At 35.3% G+C, this 16,311-nt stretch overlaps 2 protein-coding genes across 6 annotated transcripts in view; one reads left to right on the top strand and one right to left on the bottom strand.

Moving 5' to 3' along the window:
- LOC139480106 (caspase activity and apoptosis inhibitor 1-like) overlaps window positions 1-16,311 on the top strand; it is a 228,642-nt gene that overhangs the window by 10,835 nt on the left and 201,496 nt on the right. The window contains exon 1 of one of the 4 annotated variants that reach the window (XM_071263131.1): window positions 4,104-4,133. The exons of the other annotated variants lie outside the window; for them this stretch is intronic. The gene's annotated coding sequence lies outside the window, so the exon portion shown is untranslated. Of the gene's footprint in view, window positions 1-4,103; window positions 4,134-16,311 lie in introns of those variants that run through there. 4 annotated transcript variants of the gene reach the window in all.
- The window catches only part of LOC139480105 (zinc finger protein hangover-like), a 115,441-nt gene that overhangs the window by 44,324 nt on the left and 54,806 nt on the right, over window positions 1-16,311 (bottom strand). For both annotated transcript variants that reach the window (XM_071263124.1, XM_071263125.1), the window contains exon 4: window positions 10,849-10,890. The gene's annotated coding sequence lies outside the window, so the exon portion shown is untranslated. The remainder of the gene's footprint in view (window positions 1-10,848; window positions 10,891-16,311) is intronic.

Here is a 16,311-nt window from a genome sequence, read left to right as displayed (position 1 = left end):
AATCAATAAGAAAAGAATTGTCATCAAAGGAAACGAAATTTGGAAGATACTTGACGCAAAAAAGTGATCACTTTTGTGCAGCGGATGGTCAGGAAAGTTAATCAGTTGATCAATAGCTGGTTTTGTAAGTATAAGTAACTATTGTCAGGCACAGTCGTGATACAGGACAATATTCCCAATGTGGAGAGGGATTTCATTTTGAGATTAACAAGATTTCTATGCAGATTTGAAACACTTAACTTCTTTCCACCACAAAATGGGGACAATATTGATGACAAATGATTTAAAAGAAGAAATAAAACCGTGTATCGCTGTATTTCTCCCTAAAGTGACATTAAAACGTCTGGAGTCAACTTTATATCAGGATTAAGACTTGAACATATAAACGTTTTTAAACCCTGCCTGGAACATGAAGAGAGTTTTAAGGGTCTGTATCCTGAAAACTTGAATTTAGAATCATCCCTTTTTCGTAGACTTTATATCAGTTGTCCGTGCACTGTGGCCATTTGAGATTTGGCCGTCTGGCTTGGAGCCAGGTTGAAAATGTCAGAATGGTTGTTGCAGCCCAGGACAAACTGTTAGACTGAATGTTAAATTTTATGTATTCATCAAAGAAAACAAAGAGAGTTGATAGAGGGTCGCAGGGGAATTGTTTATATTTTTATGTGCTTTTAGTTCCTGTCACTGTCTGCATATGCCTGAACCTTTGTCTGGTGGAATGTAATATTAGCGGTCAGTATTCCCTGGTGAGAGGTAGAAGATGTGTTCGAGGTCTTCAAATAATTACCATATCAATGTGTTTGTGCTAGAATTTTGATATTCACATCAAACCTAGTCCAGTTTCCTTTACAGCATGACAGTGGCCAAGACTGAAGATTGCTAAACAAAGGCTGTGGGAATTCTACCAAACTGAAATGTGACAGGAATTATTTCTTTTATGTAGTCATTGTCTTGATGATTTATCAGTTATCATTTCAGCATAACAAAATTAAAGCAGGATGATCTGAAGGATTTTTTAAACAAATTATGTTATTTTTTTAAGCATCTTAAAGAAAACATTTCTTGTGATTTTAGTAAGTGTGTAATAGACAATGTGACATGAAGCAAGCCCGTCTGTTCCACTTCCAAAGACAAATCACTATCCTGTGTCTAGTCAGTTGGGGAAACAGCCCCCATCTAACAGATTGACAGCTGAAAACATTAACTAAAATGCTGTTGAAATGCGTGATATTATTCAATAGCGAGCTGAATACGTTCTTTAGATGGAAACACCATGTCTGATGGCATGCTGCAGTTTTTAACAAGAACAGAGAGTGTCTATGCCTTTTAGGTGTTTCAGGGAAATATTTGATAAACCTGAAGTACACTCGAATTAAAATACCAGTCTGGGTAAACAAAGCTGATGTCCTTTTCAAATTGAAATGTTCTTAAAAGCATATTAGATATATAAAAGTATAAAGATGGTGGAGTTCTCTTGAGACATCTTGAGTTACATTGATTGAAATTCCTCAGTCTTTTTAGTGTAGCTTTCGTTTCATGAAAGGTATTGAAATATTGAATTTTTACACAAATGTTGTTTGAAATGCTTCAAGTCTGTGCAAAAGTATATGAAAGCTGAATCTATCTTCGTCAGTTCTGAAACAGTTGTCTGGAAGCTGTAGACAGATATGCAAATAGGATATTTTTTTTCAATCACTGGCCTATTATCATATCAGTAACGATGTTGTCTACCAGTATCAAAGAGACTTTCAAGTAGGCATACTCGAGACAACAGAATGTAAATTTGAATCATTTCATTCCAAATAAGAAGCAGCCTCTTAGGGTGCTCTGACTTTTTCAAATTCTCTGGCATTAGATGAAATTGCTTCTCTTTGATGAAGGACCATTTGTTGTTATCTCAGCTGGAAAATATTTGACGAGAATAAATACATTTCAGGGGAAAATCTGCTGTAACAGATTTGTGACAGTAGCAAGATTGGGCAAGGAAGATGCTTTCGAAATGTTACCAAATGCAAAAGGATGGGAGGATTTTTGAGAATTTGAAACACAACACCTTTATGTAAATTGTAACTCTAAGTAATATAGATTCATGGACCATCTGTGATATAGTCGCCATGGTAACAGCTATTCAAAAGGGCAGTGAGAAATGGTTTGCCCTTTCCCAAATTCCTCTCTGTATCTAGCTTTTCTTTGTGAAATCGAAATAAAAATATGCACAGTTCATTTGATATATTTTTGAACGGGAATTAGACTGATTTTTCATGATAAGCCGACACAACAGCAGCTTCAGATCTGCGATGGCCTTTAACTGTTTTCTTTGCTGCTGTTAAGAATCAGAGAATAAAATTTCAGAATCCAAATGGGTGAAGCCAAGAAGAAAGAACAGAAAACATTCTATTTTGGCAAGATCATAAATTCATTTTATCCTTTATGAGCTTCCAAAGATAAGGATGCAAGGGGGGAGGGATTTAATGTGTGGAGCATAATGCAATCATAACCGAGGTCGACCATCTGTGGGCTCTTGTTATCAGGTCACTGCAAACTTATCTAAACATTTTCAAGATACAGAGAAGTATGAGGAAACTGCCAAAAGTGAATCAATTTTGATTTTTTTTCTATTCTTCATGTTTCTTTGTGGATGTTTAAATAAGGATAGTATTTCCATGGCAGGAATCCCCCCAACATAACAGTAACTGTACCCACCATCTGGCAACTATTTATTTGTGTGACAATGTGTGAACTTGTGTTTCTCAAGTTTACATGATAACCAGGTTCTTTATGTTTGCATTGAAAAGTAATGATGATGATAAATGTTGTAGTGACTCAATTGTGTATAATCAATATGTAGGTGTGTCTTTGGCTGGCCAGTTATGTTTTCATGATTTACATACTGAGTTGGCTGAACAGTATAGCTTCCTTGTATCTTTTATGTGTTGTGTGGGTGAAATTGTACATTTGAAAATGATGTTTTAAGACCAGGAGAATGTCTGTACAATTATGTCATCCTGTTTCTGTATTATTTCATCCATTAATTGTGTCGTTAAGTGTCCCAGCAATGTAATGTGACAGTTTATTGGGCTTGTTTATACTTTGATAATTAGTTCCTAATTGACTTGATAATTGCTTTTCCTGACTTGCTTTTTGCAGTGTTGGATATCAGACACAATTAATTGTAATATGTGTTGCCATTTCAATGACATTTATTTCAGCCAGGAGCTGAAACTATCGGTACTACCAATTATAAAAATAAACATTTTTATGCCTTTTTATGACCACAGCTGTATATTTATGACTACAGCTGCCTGTGGTAATGTTAAGTTTAAAACAGATATCGTAAATTTAAGAATGAGTCACAATATGCAATGAAGGTAGGAGGAATGTGGATAACATAATAGCAATGGCTGGAACATGCTTTGATATACATTCCGGCAACCATTACCATTTCAAGAAAATAAGACTATGAATGATGAAGTCAGAAGTGACATGATATAGGTGTAAGAAAATGATAATAAACCCTGTATTTCAGACATACATTTCTGTTTAGATTAATGTTAGTTCAAACTGTATGTGCTTAAATCCAAAAAAAAACAGAGCAAGCTAAGCCAATATAGATATTGTTAGCAGCATGTACTTTCTGCATGAAATCACCACTGTGCTGTCAATACGCAACAGCGAGCATTCACACTCTGTTTGCTCCAGCACCCCCAAAAAAACATTCGCGTGCCACATTAATGACCGTGCAGTTGTCGTTGTTTCGAATACCTGTCGAGGGTTGTTTGAGGCGATGTTGAAGTATCAACAAGCAGGTTACATAAAAAGCCTTTGTAAGGGTTATTCGCCAATTGCCTGTTTGTTTGTATTCAGGTCTTGGCCTAATGTCTCTGCTCCTTAACATTGTAATTTCCCCTTATCGTGCCTGAATGCGCTAGGATTAGGTAGGCAGTGAGAAGGTGGAGAGTCCATGCTGCTTTCCCATTGTTGCTTCATACGCTCGGATTTCACGCTACATGACATCATTGACTCGTGTCACATGTAATAGCAAGTGCTAGTAAAGATAGCTGCACTCCGACTGCACCTGGGGGCCGTCTCAACGAACTGGCGGCATATATCGACCGTAGTGCAATACAGTGCAGGTATATTGTCAGTGTTGTATGTGTTGGTCATATGGTGTACGTAATTGGTGTTACTGTTAGCTATTTTGGGCAAGGTGTGTATGGTGTAATGTAATTATGAATGATTGAAAGCATTTTTTCATACTTTTTTCTAAAGAAAATCATATTCATGTGTTTAAGAAAGTCAGATGTGCAATAAACTTTTGAAGTGTAGTTGTGGTAACTGGATGTTTCTTGTTCAAGATGGCTCCTTTAACTTGATTTGTTTTCATTTTTTGTTTTTTCAAGTCTTCATAAAAAAAATGAAATCCAGAATGTTTTGCTGGCAGTGAGTGAATATGTTCTAATTAAGATTTGTTTCCCTTCCAATTTATGACAGAAAATTCAACTATGATATCTCTTAGATTTTTACCATTATATCATCATGACGGCACTTGGTCATAGAACAGCAGATACTTACCATACATTATCTGTCCATCCTGGACAGGTGTTAATGTATTTTGTTTAGTTGTGCACATGTACACCCGCAAATGATATATGATAAGTAGTCAGAGTGTTCAGTAACAATTTTGTGTTCATCATACAAATACTTTTTGAATTAGTTTTGAAAAATAACTTTCATTTTACATTTGTTTTGGACAGATGATTGATAAAAAAACCTCTCTTAAGTCAATGATAATGTTGGATGTTTATATAAACTGTTGTGAAACTGTAGCAATTTCTACTAGCCATTTAGATGCCAATATCAATATCAGCACCTGTCATGATGTCTCAGTGTGTTGCATGCACACCATTAGATATACTGAGAAACATGTAATGCAATTATGCTTGCCCTTGTGAAGTTGACCCAACTGTTTGTAAACACTGGTTTATTCAATGGAAAATATTTTCTCTCACTAAAGTTCTGGGTACTGGAGATCAAACGTTGAAATATACTTGTGTCAATGAGACCAATGCTGGAGACTTACGTTTTGTACAGTGGTAGAGCTATTTCAAATATGTTCAGAATCTTGATGAATCTCCAATGTTTCAGGAATGCTAACTGATAATCAACATATATGTCTGATATGAAGGAGATATTTAATGGTTGGGAGAATCTTGACCTTGAATGTTGATCCTGATCTATGGTTATTGACACACTTCACACTGACTTTAAATGCTGCTGTTCCCTCTCCTTTACTGATAAGCTATAAACTTAGTAAAATAGATAAGAAGGAATGATTGTCACATTGTTTGAATTCCCCACACAATATTTAGAGCCTTGGAATATTTCAAAAGTAATTTCCACTAATGCTTGCCTGTATTTTTCTGTATTAATATGTCCCATTTGATATTCATACGCAGATATAATTGTTCGTAAAACATACTTCAACTGTAGTCAAAGTTGCATGCAAACATACGACGGAGGAAATTAGGCTTGGCAAACAACGTGTAATTTGCATAATTGTGCTGAAGAGCTATCGTAAAACAGAACAAGCGGGCAAGCATGATTGTGTGTGGTAATTTTAGAAGTTTAACAACAATATTCACCAGTGCACTGAAGAAGTTTATAGCCAGAGATATCATTTCCGACCACTCATATATCTTTTTGATGACATGTGATCCTTTTATCTGGATTAAGATCTGCAACTAATTTAGTTTGCATGCAGTGTTCAATTTTGCCATTATGGACATGTGGCATTGTATTTCACAATTTTGTCTGGAATATTCATTTTATGTACTTGAGACAGACAAAGAGTCTACGTTTTTAAGTTTTAAAAAACCATGCCAAAATAACCTGTCATAGTGTTCATATCTCTTGTGACCAACTCACGCTATGGGCAAGTACAGCTAATGTTTAGTTCATGAGGACATAGTAACAGGGTTCGATATGGAAGTGGCCAGCCATTATATCATGTCAGAACAAAAACAGCCATCAAATAATGTAAAAAGGACCATCTTGAAAGTTGAAGCTTTTATCACGCCAGTGATTTACTTTTAAGGTTGTTGTCATTGGGCTGAATGTTCAGCTTGTCTTTGTGCCAGTGGGCACGAGTGTACACGTGCGGAAATGTGGGTGGGCATTATATCCATGTGTGGCTCACATTATCTTTGAAATGGTGCATGTTTCTTTGTGTAAATTGTAAAAATTTCGAGCGTATTGTTTGCAGTGGTATTTAAAAGTAGCCTTAAAACAGTATGCCATAACCGTTTTGACATTTGCAGCACCGCTTGAGCTACACATAATCATGGATGAGGGAAAGACAGTATGTTATCATGGTAGACCTAGTGTTAGATGACCATAGGTTTTATTAGATTTGTGTCTAGACAACTTGACAGGACAATGTAGTATTTTGTCATGAAGAATAGGAGTTCTCTTAGGTAGGGCATTCATTTGGAGTTTAGTTTGGATGAACATTGAGGTTTTTTTGGCTTTTTTAGCATCAACATTGCTTGTTTTAGATCCAAGTAGTAATGACAATGATGCCAATGTAGACAGTCAGCTGAGGTGAGGAATTAACCGGTTTCACTCCATAATCAGTGATGAGTCAATGTAGCAATTTGTGTAGTGTTTTTCACTGTAAATGAGTACATAGTGATTTGGACTTGTCTGTAGATCAGATCACTTGACATAAGGTGACATTTTAGATTTGTGGCTGAATGTAAAACATATCCCCTTATATCAGAAACAAAATCTCAGACAGTTGAAGTGTAGAGGGATTTAGGAAAATGTGGATGCAAAGACGACACCTTGAACGCAATTTCAAGAACAATGAGTTGTGATACCTTCCTTAAAAAACAGGTTTGTTGGCCAGCCTTTCAGTTGCTGTTTCAGAGTGAGTGAGTGAGTGAGTTTGGTTTTACCCCGCTTTTAACAATATTCCAGCAATATCACGGCAGGGGACACCAGGAATGGGCTTCACTCATTGTACCCATGTTGGGAATCGAACTTAGGTCTTTAACCACCAGGCTACCCGACTGCAACAGTTGCTTAGAGAAACATTACTTAAATCTATATGTCACTTGATGAAAGATCAAGTTATGTACCGCTTCATTCTCAACTTATGTCTGTTTGATACTGCATCAAAGACAAACATAGATCTCTAATTCACTTCATGAAAGATCAGCAGCTTTCATGGTCTAGTTGATACAGATCATCTGCCAAGATAGCTGAAGGTTGTTTGTTCGATTCCCTGACGCATCATAACCAAAGTTGTTGAAAGATGGTGCTTGTTGTTGCTGGTGCCCTGCATTGAGGGGATATAATAGGGACTGGGCTGTTTGGAGTCAATAAACTGTTTCAGTTGGGTGTCCATGTTAAAGTGCAGGATGGTATCTCTTTATCTTCATTTACTAAAGAGGCAACTAATGGGATCGTGTGGTCAGACTCGTTGAATTGGTTGATGCATGTCATTGTATCCCAATTGTGCAGATAGATGTTCATGATATCACTCACTGGATTGTCTGGTCAAGACTCCTTTTCTTACAGTCCCCCGTCATATAGCTGGAATATTGCTGAGGGCGGCTTTCAACAACAAACAAACATCATTTACTAAATAGAAGTACAATATCTTAGTCTTTCTTGTCAACAGCACCTACATATGGAATAGTAGATATGAAATGCTGTTTTCATTTCTTACCTGGTATATTATTCAAAATCACTGAAAGCAGTAATGGGGACAGCAAAAGTGACTTTCCAAAGTGATTCATTATAGAAGCATTCTTTGGTGCCATGTTCCCAGATGGAGTGATTTTGTATGCATTTTAACAATTGATCTGCTATAGAAGACTCCAGAAGGAATGTAGACATCAATAATGAGTGTGTGCCAGTCTCATTACAAATCTATGTATTGCTTGACAGTGTGTCAGGATTGAAATCATGCAGAAGGACTGCAAAGATTGTACAAAAGTCAATAGGGAATGAAAGGATCACATTCCTAAAATTGAAAGCTGTGTAACAGATGGGGCATGACTACAAGCAAGGACAAACTGTGCAAGGATGGCAAAGACGAATCTTAGAAAGATAATCATAAGTTTATGATGATGGGGAAAAAAGGAGAAGAAAATGGATGTTTTCATTATGATGGGGAAAGATGCAATTGTTTTGCCAATATGGTATGAGATTTGTAGTTATCTTGGAACAGAAAACAAACATTACAATTGTTCATCTCCAGGATTGAATGTTACCTGTAAACTTTATCAGATTTCATGACAACTTCATCCAGATATTTGAAGTCATAAGTTTATCTTCTCTCATATTTCAGAAGATTATTTCATAGCGAAGAATTAGTTCTTTGTGAAACAGTTGAAATTCTCAAGGTTGGATTTAAGACTGAAATGTATGTTATCTTGTTATTGTGTCACTATCTCTTCCTGATTAGTTTTCCACCTGGACATTATATATTGTCATTGATTCGTTATTGAATTTGGAATATATGCATGATGATAAGTATGTTAGAGTTCCTCTGTTCTATGTTATGAATTTTGTATTGTACAAACTGAAATAGGACACCACCACACAAAGGCCCATGTATTATAAAGTTACACTTATCTGACAAAGAATTAACAAAACTGGCTATGTATTGAAACCAGTCAGCTGAAAATACATGTTAATGGCTTGTTGCCAGCGAGTATTTGTTTATGACCTTAACTTAAATACTGAGACCATTAATAGATCTTGTGTCATTCAAGCCTTAAATCCCCCAAAGCTCTTTATTATAATACATGTACGTCCATGTTCTCATGTTCACTGCCATTAGTCAATAATTCGTAAGACCGACAATGTTAAATTCATTTAGAATTCTACGCTTCCTTCGACATGTAAATCTTTCTGATAAATAATGTTTCATAAAAGTGCATTTCCTCAGCTGGTGTCCAATTTTTCTGCCAAGTTAAACAATGTTTTGTGTAAAGTCAAGTATGTTAACTTTATGAGGGAAATGTTTGGCTAAAATGGCCACTTCTGCATATATAATTCCACATAAATATTCATATCCGGTAGATAAATGTAGTACAAATGTGTGAATTGATTGTGAAATTGTGGGCTCATTCATGAACACGGTGCGAGCAAAGTAGTTTGTCATTTGTAAATTGAAACATTGTGAAACATGGAGATCCATCTATGACTCACTCTTTCATCGATATCCTCATGTTCATGAACTTTATTTTTAGTGTACTTCCATTTTATTTCATCTTGGTAAATGCATCGATTGATATGTTTATGTTATGCTTGAAAGGGTTAATGAGTTCGCTAGAACTTGCAATAGGAGAGATTTCCTTCCCATATTTGTATGCTAGTTGATCAAAGGGCATTTAGATTGATTTCAGCTGGACTATAGCTTCAACAGGGAGAGATGTTATGGCCAGTTTGATTACCTAGAACTGATGAATAACTCGCCTAATGAGTAAAATCTGCTATTGTGGCTCAGTCATGTGTAAAAGCCGGAACCCAATAGAATCCAATGCAGTTTGAATTTGTTCAGTAACTGTTATGGCTAGCTTTATTAACCTTCAGATAAATTTTATCTAGTTCAATAAGTATAATGCATGAATTTGAAGATAGGGGCAAATTAATCTGACAGCAGTAGTGAAAATTAAATCTTTTGAAGTTTATGGATAAGCCTTGGTAAAATGATGGTCTAATAGAATTAGTCTGCACACATATATAGGTTTGATGTGTGTATCTCAATTATACTGCTATGGTCTGATTGAAGTCAGCTAGCATTATGACTAGACAATATAAAATTGTTGCGAGTGCATGTCATCTTTTCAGCTATCATAGTAAGATAGAGATAAAGTGAGATAAATTTCATATGTTCTGGTATACATACCAGATATTTCGCTGTGTCATATCACATGTAGTTGTATTTCAGGAGAAACAATTTTATTCAAGAAAGCACTGTACATTGTTCAGTCAAAATAGGGTCTATAACAGCCATGGAAAGACATTAATATTATTTAAGGTGAGATAACTATCTAGCACTGATTATGAATTTCTTTCAGATCTGAACTTCATGTTTTTAGCAACACAGAAAAACATATGAATTCCTTGTGTTCATTGAAGGGTTCACCTTGTGTTCATGAAAGCTTACCCATGTATGTATTCATTCTAAACATGTGTCCCTCCATACCACAGTCTGGGAACATTACTAAAGGGTGGAGGTATATCATGCTTGTTCCACTGAAACTGCCATGGAGTCAAAACCTTATCCAGAAATATCACTCTGACACGCCACCATTTAAGCATGGAATATCATGCTGTCACAACCAAGATAGTTTGGGCAAAAGAACCCATAAAAAGATCCCAAGTTGGTCTCAAGCAGCTTGGTATCTGGGATGTATCAGTGTTGTAAATACATCACAGAAATCCAACCCCACTTCAACCCATGGTCATCATTTGGGTTCACTTTATCAAAATCATATTTTTTGTGAAGCTTTGGAATTGACCTCTGACTACAGAAATGAGAAATGCTGACTCTTGTTTGGGAGTTTCTTCCCAAAGCAATTTTGTTCTGACCATATTCATTCTAATGACATTTCAGAGGTAGTCAGGGTTGACACTTAACTCAAAAGATTTACTAGCCCAGATGAAGATGAAATGCTCTTGTGATGTTAAAACAATGGTGAAATTGGGAAATTTGTACTAGCCCCAGTCTAGTGTTACGTTCTTAACCCTGGTAGTTAGTTTTTCTTCAAAAACAAAAACAATTGGTGATAAATGTTCTTTGGAAATGTGCATAAAATTTGAAATGCCTACCTGGGTAAACTTTAGGATGGTTTACTTGCAGTCTCGTTACACCTGAAAAAAAAGGTATACAAGTGTATTTGTTGGTATATTGAGTTGAGATTTGTTCCTGCAATCTTGTTTTAAAAGGGAAAGAAAAGATCAAAGCTATCTTCAAAGTTTCTTTTTTATATTTACTTGGGTATAGAATTTCGTCAAGTTTTCTAAATTATTAAAAGATTGAACCCAACTTTTGAAACTTGTTTAACTTCAAGGACTAATCAGTTTGTGGTGTGAGCAATCGGCCTGATTGAACAACACAAAAACATCCATTTGTTATGAGATATCAATGATATATTTAATGACTGTGACATATTCCTTTCAACTTTTGTGTAATCCTTGGATACTCACTTGAACATGCTGTGAGAATGTTTAGGGAGTTTCTACTACTATGAGCCAGTGAGGGAAAGTCATTACACACATACAAGCTCTGTTTGTACAGGCAAGTTAAATGAGCTTAACACTTCCCTACTTACGTCTTATCTGTACAGGGCTAGGGTCACCAATCTACCATGATAATATATCACAATTGAAGTTACAACTTTGCCAATTGAAACTTGTTATCGGTCAATAATTGAAAAATGATAACCCAGAACAAAGGACATTGTCTTGGCGTTTTTGTAAGCATACTGAGGTTGTTTGAAGTGTCTGTTAGCAGTTAAATGGTTAATCTTCAACAAACTGAAGATGTACTCTGCCTCCAACGATAAATTTAATATTTGCCTTCGTCCATATGTCTGTATGATCAGCCTCCCTACCTTTCCTCAATGTTTATACAAAATGTTCATAAACTGAAACCTTCATTGCAGTTTGTTATCTCTCTCCTTTAGTCCAAATATGAATGGCGTATTTGAAGGTGATCCTTCCTTTGAAAAAGTCCAGCTCAACACCTATCAGGTTTTCCCAATCTGTTCACCATGACTGAAAGTTTATGTTGCTGTCAGTGGAATATTTACTTCACTTTGCAGGAAACGTGATCTTGTGTTTTACTGGTATTAAATATGTGTTCTCTATTACCACTGTTCCTGACCTAGCCAAATAAGTAGATGGCTAAGGGTCTTTCTGCCTTGTTGATAAAACAGAATTCAACAAATTTTCTATGGTATGCTTATGCTTTAGCCTTGTATTGAGGTTGTGACCTCAGGTCAACCCTTGAAATAGCCAACACTTGTTTTACCAGCTTTGAAGAATGCTCAAAGAGGCCCATTCAAGGAGAAATAAAATTCATGCGACATGAAGACTTAACATTTGCTTCAATCACCAATGTTTAATTGGACAATAGTTTCTAATTCCATTTTAGAAGTACGAAAAGCACTTGTACATTACTCTATGACAATGATTTGCTGGCTAAAAACTGTATAGGCTTTGTATTTTTCTTTGAAGATTATGTTTCCATTTCATTTGTAGAAATGTCTGATTACTTTTGATAATATTTTTATGTTACCATTTTGTTTTAAAAATAAGCAAGAAATGAATTACTTGAAGCAACAAGAGATTGCTTTCCTGTTTTATATTACTTGAACACCTGTCAAGTGACTTAATAACGCTTATTTGATCTAATCCAATTACAGATGTTCCAAAAACACTTCAAATAATGCATTGAATATATGTTTGAATCATCAAGTTTGTAATACATGTATATCCATTTCAGTATTTTCATCATCTACTTTTCAGAACATGTGTCATTTCAGTACTTTCATCATCTACTTGCCAGAACATGTGTTGTTCAGCATCCTGTCCATTATCAATTGTTGCAAATGACACTTATTTGCAAATCAAGATGACAAATGCATGTGGTAGTAAATGTGTGACAACAGCCATTGATTTCCTATTTCTTTCTTTCAAACAGTCTTTAGATTCGCGGACATTTCAAACATTTCAAACATTTCAAGCCTTTGATTTCACAGATGAGTACAAAGTTTTCTACTGGACTGAAACAGACACATAACTCTGAAACAAAAACAGAACAGAATTTGGACATACTGCTAGCCATATTTTACTGTTTATGTGTAAACACATTAACATTTCAACTTGGCCTGTCTGGTTGTCCGGCACAGCCTGTGACCTCAGTAAAGGTCATCTGAGCAATAACAGTAAAATAATGTTTAGCTGGACTTTTATGACTTCAACCTGGACTAAATACAAGATAAAGGGGCCTTCCCTGGTTACCTAGACTACAAGCTTGGCCAAAGCACAACCATATTTCCATCCTGCTCACAGCCTCCATGAGTTTACCTAATTAAATTTGAATCCCAATCCCCTCTGGATTAGATATTAAGTGTGATATGCAGTTTGCTTAGATAGTGTGGATGTAGAGGAGAGCATGTCTGAAGATATCTTGTAGCTATTAACACAGGTTTATGGCTGCTTGTCAGGTGAGAAGTGTTCCACTATCGTGGGTGGGAGCTTGTACTACAACACCATAAACTGCTATACGAATATTTGACTACCTGCCATTATCTTGAAAGCAGGACAACAATCTTGCAACTTTCTCATACTGTTTTGGATTCTGTGGTAGTAGGTTTTGTGAAATTCTTAATTCTGTATTGTTTGAGGTGACGATTGCTCATCAGATGACTCATGTTGTCATATCTATGAAAACGAAGTTTGATAAGGTAAAATGAAACAAAATTATTCTGTCAGTGATGGATTTCTGTTGGCTTTTCTATCTTATTATCTTGAAACCAAACTTCTAAAAGTTACTTCAAATTTTGCCTAACTCTAGCCCAAGTAAATTCATCTCATTTTTGAGTGTCAAAACACAAATGGAATGGACGAGTACTCTATTATTCATCAACACATCTACAAAATTATTTGCTCGAGACAATCTAACTGAAAGGTTACGCCATTTTCTAAGGGACTAAACTTTCCATATTGCCAAGCCCTGTGACATATGTGTAAAATTGTATGTAGATTAAATTAGCAAAAACAGACAGGCACCAAATGGTTTTGTCTGTTTGAAAAGCGTAGACATTTACAAGCTTTCATGGTTGGAGAATGCACACAGCCATGTGATTTTCATTGTCAAATTAAAAGCAGGTGCAGGATATTAGATTACTGAAGATCCAACATCTCCTATCATTTCTTGCATGTAACTATCACAATACTTTTAAAGTTAATTCTTTGGAGAGTTTCTGACAGGATTCTGAGCCATATTTCTTTGTTAAGCGCAAATGGTTTTAGGTATATGTTGTTACAGGAGTTTAATATTTCCAAAGTCATTCTTTGATCCCATATCAGAATTTGGATCAATTAGTTCCTTGGAGAATATTCTTTGTTGTGATGAAGTAATATGGAAGATTTTAGGAGGATCATGTCTGTCATGACACAGAGATGCAAATTTGATCATTTTAAATTACATTCTTCCCTGGTGACTGCACTTGTAGCTATGAAAATAAACATTTAAGCTATAAGCATGTTCATATAATACTCCAACAACTTCTTCAGGTTTCTTCATATTGAAACCTGTCCTTAGGTATTATGACAACAAGAAGGTTAATTTCATATTGAAGTTCATATTTTGATACCCTTCTATACATATTTGATAATTCGTGAGCCCTATTTGGTTTTCATTTTACTGGTTATCAAGTAACATGATTATTGTTTAATTACTAAAAAATGAGATTTTATTCAATCTTAACCCATCTTTGAGAGCTAAAACTTGTGCTAAGTTGCAAATGAGGACAATAAGTTATTGAGTGTTGAAAGTTTCAGGTAGGCTTGTTTTTTAACTGTTATCGTGGACAATATTGAACCAATTTCTGGGTCAGTACAAAAGGATTATCTGTCTGAAATGATTATTATACCAATAAAATATGAAATATCTGCCTCAAGTCCAAATATATTAAATGAATGATATTGCACAGGTGAGATGGCGCTAAACTTATTCATAGCGGAAATTAGAAATTTTTATTACTGCAACTTATTCATTTCATTTGAATTACCGGATGATATTTATTGAGACAGTTTGTGAGGTTTCTGATTATCTGGAGATAGAATTTGATTGCATAATTTATGACTCAAATTATGCTGATTTACATTTTCAGCATTTCATATTTCAAAAGTATTACTTATATAATTACAGCCACCTGTTCAAATTAATTCATCTGGACTGAGGGGAAGCTTCGAGAGCGATAATTATTTACCGATCAAATCCTAGCAGGTGGGCTGTCATTAAGCAAAAAAAAGAAATGTGTGTAGAATCAATACTGTTTAATTAAAGTGTTTACTTAATAGTCTAAACTGAAAGGATTTAGTTTCTGTGAGATTTTTTCTCGATAATATCAAATATGTATTATGCAAAACATTGTTTCAATGGTTTTGATAAAAGTTGCAAGGCTCACAGTTAATGTACATTTCATAAGAATACACATTAGATAATCTGTTTGCCTTGTTCGTGAGTATCATTGTTATAAAACAAAGTCTAACACTTCCTGTGTAACAACAGAAAGATTTGACTTTATAGAACTGCCAAACCTGTAAAGACCCAAAACAAATAAAACTTCTGTCTGCGGGTAACCAGTTTAATTTGTGGCAATTAGACCGCCCTTTTATTATCTATTCCCCAGATTCACACCATCAGCGCTCTGCTTTCCTATTTAAATTTGCTAACAAAAGAAGTTCTAGTTTTTCCTATGCTGACAGGTCTCTGTAGACTGACTGAAAATCAGATCAATTTAGTGAATGTTAGCATGTTTGGATAGTGGCATTTTGAAAGTCGCAATAGCTTGTTCTTAGGAAAGCATCTTCTCTTGGTGTGATGTTTATGTGGCAACCATCACACTGATGTATGTACACAAGTCTTCAATGCAAGGAGGTTGTCAACATTTTCTTTGACATGATGTTCATATTCAGAGTAAATATAGAAATAATGTTTACTGAGCAGAAAGAGTAGCAATTGTGTGAAGATGGAACTGAAAGTGTGTATAGGAAGTTGGATGTGGAGCTTCATTTCTGATCTGTGACATTTCCTAATCATTTTAGCTCACCTTGCCTGAAGGGCCATAGCTTATGAAGAGATTTGCATCATCTGCTTAGAACATTTTGATTGATTCGAGCACTTACAGGGGGTTCAAATTTGACTTGGCTCCTCAAAATTGTAGACTTTATTCATACACATCATTGTTATTTCAGAACAAATCTCAGGAAACATTAGAAAACTTGTTTGAAATATTTGTAATAATTGGTAAAGTTTATACCAGACATTAAGACCGATTTGAGCCATCATGTAAAGCTTCAAAAGGAGACTTTCCTTTTGCCACTTTTCAAATTTTGGTTTGTAATACTGCATCTATCAACATGGAACATGCCTCTACCTCTATTACATCTCTGCCATAAATCCTATATTTTGTCTTCAATTACACCAACTAAAGTTTTCAGATTTTCAACAGACGTCCTTTTCACTGTCAATCACACAATTCGTTGTAGCCAAGTAGT

The sequence above is a fragment of the Haliotis cracherodii genome, unplaced genomic scaffold (assembly GCF_022045235.1).
Source record: "Haliotis cracherodii isolate W230 unplaced genomic scaffold, xgHalCrac1.p SCAF_4, whole genome shotgun sequence".
Lineage (NCBI taxonomy): Eukaryota > Metazoa > Mollusca > Gastropoda > Lepetellida > Haliotidae > Haliotis > Haliotis cracherodii.
This window is presented reverse-complemented; position numbering and strand designations above follow the sequence as displayed.